At 40.4% G+C, this 6,000-nt stretch overlaps 1 non-coding gene across 1 annotated transcript; it reads right to left on the bottom strand.

Annotated features, from left to right (window-relative positions):
• Positions 1–3,956: 3,956 nt before the first annotated feature.
• trnaq-cug (transfer RNA glutamine (anticodon CUG)) lies at positions 3,957–4,028 on the bottom strand. Its single transcript has one exon. It is a non-coding gene; the product is annotated as a tRNA-Gln (tRNA).
• Positions 4,029–6,000: the final 1,972 nt, after the last annotated feature.

Below are 6,000 nucleotides of genomic sequence, written 5' to 3'. Positions count from 1 at the left end.
TTCTGCGCCATGTTATCACCTCAGCCCAGTCCAACACATCGGTGATGATCCAAATCCAGATTTTTTGCAAAGAATAACTGCTGCAGATTTATGATCTGCTGGAAGCACCGAAACCAGCAGAGCCCCGACTGTAAGAGCAGCACACATGTTCAAACACATGAAGTGAGAATGAGCAATGTCTAGATTTTTGGTTTCTTGTGAACAGCAGAAGAAGGAGTCGGGCTCAGGTGTGTGAGTCTCAAAGCTTTGTCCCTCGAAGCTGTAGCCACATTTCACTTTGTACTTCTGATATTCATCCCTTACGTTACCTTTTGTTTGTTTGTTTTAGTTTTTACACTGCACACATTAAACCGTCTCTTTTTGCATACCAGGGAAACTATATGCTCTCCTCTGCACTGTGCACTCTTTTTATTTATTTTTGCCAAACGGCTCTTTTGTAAGCTCATTATGACCTCCTCAGTCTGACCTGCAACTCTATTAAATAGGCCTTTCTCTCCTCTAGGCTGATAAGGTGATTTTGCTTCAGCTCTTAGACTGCTGAGAGCGGACGGTTTGTCCAGTTAGAACTGATTTCCTGCTGATAAATCCAGAGCATGAACTCCTGCATAAATCACCGATGAGGTAACATCAAGGTCGTGTTCAGGTCAGGTTGACCTTGTCCATCCATTCTGCCAGGACTGCAACCCTCTGTGTCATTCCTGCTTTGTTTCCACTAATGAAGGCGATTTAATGAGGACATTAGGCGTTTTAATGAGGAACTAAGACTTTAAATCTATGATCTGATAAACAGAGAGGATCACCCACAGTCTGGCTCAATCTGGACCTCCAAACGTCTGACTGGTGACCCGAATCCTCACCACTATACAAAGTGAGGGGTCATGTTCAGTTTAAGGGGCAAATAAGGAGACAGCAGCTTGAGACGTCACTGCTTCTCATTTACAATGTTTAAAATAATGAGCCGTTAACCACGAGAGACGTGGAACATCAAACATCCCTGCTTTGTTTCTGTGCACATTCTCTTACATTTGTCTTTGTGCATGACTATGAAATGTATGTGATTACTCAAGCTAATCACCTGATCTTAAAAGTTAAAGAAGTGAAGTATTGTGTAAAACTCTTGAGCCACACTTCACTTCTTTATCCCTTGCTTCCAAGGAGCCAGACCTGTCAACAGTTTAAGATAAGATAAATGGTAAATGGCCTGTATTTATATAGCGCTTTACTTAGTCCCTAAGGACCCCAAAGCACTTTACATATCCAGTCATCCACCCATTCACACACTGGTGATGGCAGCTACATTGTAGCCACAGCCACCCTGGGGCGCACTGACAGAGGCGAGGCTGCCGGACACTGGCGCCACCGGGCCCTCTGACCACCACCAGGTAATGAGTGAAGTGTCTTGCCTAAGGACACAACGACCGAAACTGTCCAAGCCGGGGCTCGAACCGGCAACCTTCCGATTACAAGGCAAACTCCCAACTCTTGAGCCACGATCGCCCAAGAGATAAGATAAGATAAAACTTTATTAATCCCTCGGGTGGGTTCCTCTGGGAAATTTGGTTTCCAAAAAAGCACAGCACCGCCAGAAGTTACAGAGTTACAGAATATTATATATATATATATATATATATATATATGTATATATATATATACACACATATATAAATACAAAGACATATATAGATAAAATATACAAAGGGGATAAAGAGAATAAATAGGAATAAAAATAAAAATACAAGTGAATTGCACATTTCAAGTATGGAGTCTATTGCACCGCTGATTATTAACAAAAAGTATTGCACAAAAGGTAATTGCACAGTGAAGTGAAGAGGCACTACAGCTTAGTTGTTCCCCCTCCTTTGTCCTCCCTCTCCCCTCCAGAGAGGAGTTAAACAGTCTGATGGCGTGTGGGACAAAGGAGTTTTTAAGTCTGTTGGTTCTTGTCTTTGGGAGAAGCAACCTGTCACTGAACAGACTCTTCTGGTTGTTTATGGCCGTGTGCAGAGGATGACCAGCATTGTCCATAATGTCCAGCAGTTTCTTTAGTGTCCTTTTCTCTGCCACTGACACCAGAGTGTCCAGCTTCATGCCGACCACAGCCTTCCTGATCAGTTTTTCCAGCCTGGATGAGTCCTTCTTTGCTGTGCTGCTCCCCCAGCACACCACAGCATAGAAAAGTACTCCAGCAACACAGCAGTTTGTGTAACAGGGTCATAAATCACATTGTTATAATTACACAAAATGTGTTCTAAACCCCCAAACCGTACCTTTTATACCTGACTTTTAGGACCTCCAAGCCTGTAGTTATGTTCATTATCAGTTAGAGCCCCTCCTCATTCTTTTCTTCTTCTTCTTTGGTGCAACCCTATAAATACAGTGTACCCGTTTTGCCTCTCCCCTTTTCTACAATTCCCCTGTGGGAGAGGTGGGTGTCATTTCTTTCCCAACACTGTAAAACGCTCATATAATGCATATTTAGCCACCCTGATGTTTCTGATTGTGATTTTAGTTCAATTATTGTCATTATTAAGCCTGTTTTTGTTAGATGTTACAAGTGTGTAGTATGTATGTATCATAAATGGGTTTTAGGCGCCATAAATGCTAGCATATATATATACTTCTTGCTAGCTTGGAAGTTGTGGTGGGTTGAGCTAACCCTCTTCCCCACTGTTTGTATTTGGTCGTAGGAGCTGGAGTGGGCAAATTATTTACTTGGAGGTCTTTCTTTCTTTTACCTTTGTTATCAGGTATGTTGGATTTTGTGTTGTTGTTTTTGTTTTATCTTATGTCAAATATGTTACGTGTAAATCCATACTTTATGTTTAATGTAAACAGCCCTTTTCTACAGTTCCCCTGTGGGAGAGGAGCTGGAGTGGGCAAATTATTTACTTGGAGGTCTTTCTTTCTTTTACCTTTTTTATCAGACACAACGCAGAATCACACCGGTTACATTTGGACACACCTTCTCATCTTCTTTATTTTTGTGTTTATTTTTATTGCTTTCTACATTGTAGATACATACTGAAGATACCAAATATATGAAGCAAGAATTATGAACCACCCTTAGCTTTGTTGACAGCACTGCAAACCCTTGGCCTTTTCTCAATGAGCTCCATGATGTAGTCACCTGAAAAGGTTCTCACTTCACAGACACCTTAACACCCACTCACATCCTGGGCCTTTTGACCTCAGTAAATCACATGGCAGGGTGGGACCAGGTTTCACAATGGGTTCACCCGAAACCTTGCCTGATTGTGACCGACACCCATTTTCACACCTTGTCTTGGGTGACTAGGCAGAGGAACAGTGGGGGTCCATTCCCATAGGGCTTAAAATCTGGGACTCTCCATCAATTGCTTTTAGGACTGAAGGAGCTTCTCGGATGATTCACCATGCAACAACATCTGGAACAAACTGACAGAAAACTTTTTTTTTCTTTTTTTTTTTACCATTTTTCAGTGTTTGGGACAAGGACTCCAAACACAGTGCCAGTGCAGTAAAAGCATTCTTGGATATAAAAACACACAGTGGAACATTATCAGTCATTGATTAGCCTCCCCAGAGCCTGAAGCTCAACATTATTGAAGCAGTGTGGGATTATCATGACAGAGAACAGACTAAAATACAGAAGAGCTTTGAATGTCTTTCAACAAGCCTGTAAATCTGTTCCTGAATAAGATTTTTTAAAAATGCTTAACAGAGTTAAGGTTGTGTTGAAGAATAAAGATGATCATAGAAACCTGACTGCTGCATTTACATTTATATTTGCTCTTTTCAATAAACCACTCCATGTATTTTTTGTATTTCTTATCAAAAAGTAAAGATATGAGGTATGAATGTTACCTGGTCCTATGACACTTGCGCACAGGGCTATGCCTCTACTAACTACTGTGACTTTATTCAGTCAATTTAAATTTTATGGATTTATTCATGTGTATCAGGAGAAAAATCAGAGCAGGTTCCACCGAGATTTGAACTCGGATCGCTGGATTCAGAGTCCAGAGTGCTAACCATTACACCATGGGACCACGTGCTAACATCGTCGGAAATTTCATTATTTAAAAGTCAAACAGACACGACTACCCCGATATGATTTATGTGAACTGTTAGGGGAGGATTTTTTCGCTGTACTACGATCCGTTTATTTACATACGAATCGTCTATAGATTTCATGTTAAAACCTGAAATCTAGGATCGCCTCTGACGTCACATCCCCCGGTTTTTGGACATAAAGTTTGTATATATAACTGTGAAACGTATTAGTTCCCGGGTCCATCAGCACGGTGGATAAAATCTGACAAAACAAACGAACGAACATGGTTTTGCGACCGCACCGGTCATTAATAGTTCGGTCAGTGCTTATTTAATCGTTTTACTGTTTCAGTACAGAAACGTTTATCAGTAAATCCACCACTCGCCACCAGGTGTCAGTGTAACACAGCAGAACAGCTACCTGCAAACAATAAACGGCACAACACAGCCAGCACGGTGTGGAAGGTATCTATTAGTAATCATTTTTCTTCTTCTTTATATTATTATGTTGTTGATCCGTATTTTATTTTATTGCGAGTTATTTTTGTCACTTTCTGAGGATGAATTCAACTCCATGTGTTCACTGCTGATTACACGTGATTGCTAAAAACCAGAAGCACTGCTGGAGGACTTGTTCTGTGGATGAATTGTGAGTTGGATGTGAAGCGCAGCTCTTGCTAAAATTCTACTGACCTCAGATCAACACTGGTCTCATGTTTCTGTCAGTGAAAACAGGTCGATGTTGTTGCTATCTGCTGATCATCAGCTGCTGTTTCATCCTGCCAACACGTCGATGCTCCTCAGCTTCAGTTACACAACAATCTAATATCACACACTCTCCTCTGTGGTTATTTAAAGTCTGGCAGCGTGTAGTCTGCAGACTTTACCTGCTTCACCTCCAGCATAGACACCACATGGACAACAAAAGCACCTTACTGGTGATAATCCATGCGTCCTGTTAGTTTTGAGGTATACTTAAAGACTCGGTTTGATTTCAGATGAGTACAGTGATTAGAACTGCGACCTCAGGTCCTGGTACCTGCTCTCCGTCTGTTCTCCCTGGCACACCTTCACGGGTTTTTCAAAAGGGAAAAAAATCACACTGATAACAAAGAAGTCTTAAGTTGTCTGACCTTGGTGTGAATTTGCCGAGACGTCCACTCCTTTGTGATTGTGTTAATGCACAACAGCAAAATGTCAAAACCTCTGCTTTTATAGAGTTGCTCTAATTTATAGATGATCAGCTAAGTGGATTTGATTAGCAGCATCTTAATTCAGTTTTCAGTTTTATTTGTCATATGCAAGTTAGCACAGGGTCAACGTTGCAATGAAATGTGTTTGACGAGCAGCAGTCACTCAGCAGCATGATACAGTAGGAGAAAATATAAGAAAAGAAAAGAAAAGAAAAGAAAATATAATAAAATATAATATAATAAAATAAAATATAATAAAAGAAAAGAAAATATAATAAAATATAATAAAATAAATAGAAAAAAGTAAGGAGCAAAATATTAGAGAGACGTGGTAAAAGAGAAAAGATGACTAAATATATATGTATCTATAAATATAAATGTATGTACACTAGTGATTAAATAAGAAAATCTTGAAAAGAAATATGACGGGAGGGCAGATGGGATATTGCACAGGAATGAGCAGCAGAAAATTACAGTATTGCACTTTTAAATATAAATATCAATAACAATAAAGTGAAGTGACCAGTGCAGATTAAACAGAGTACTTGTGAAGCTGCAGGGTAGCTTCTGAGTGCTGTGTTGTGTGTGTTTAAGTGTTGTGGTTGAGGTGTCGTACGGCTTGGTGGTAAAAACAGTTTTTAAGTCTTGTAGTCCGAGCAGACAGACTCCTGTAACGTCTGCCAGATGGTAACATGCTTCCAATGGAAGCAGTATGTTTGCTTAGTTTTACACATGACTGCACAGAGTCCTGTTAACACGTGCCTTTTCACAGGAC

Source organism: Neolamprologus brichardi, chromosome 1 (genome assembly GCF_056152115.1).
Source record: "Neolamprologus brichardi isolate AB-2024 chromosome 1, ASM5615211v1, whole genome shotgun sequence".
Lineage (NCBI taxonomy): Eukaryota > Metazoa > Chordata > Actinopteri > Cichliformes > Cichlidae > Neolamprologus > Neolamprologus brichardi.
The sequence above is the reverse complement of the archived record's forward strand: the minus strand, read 5'-3'. Positions and strand labels throughout refer to the sequence as shown.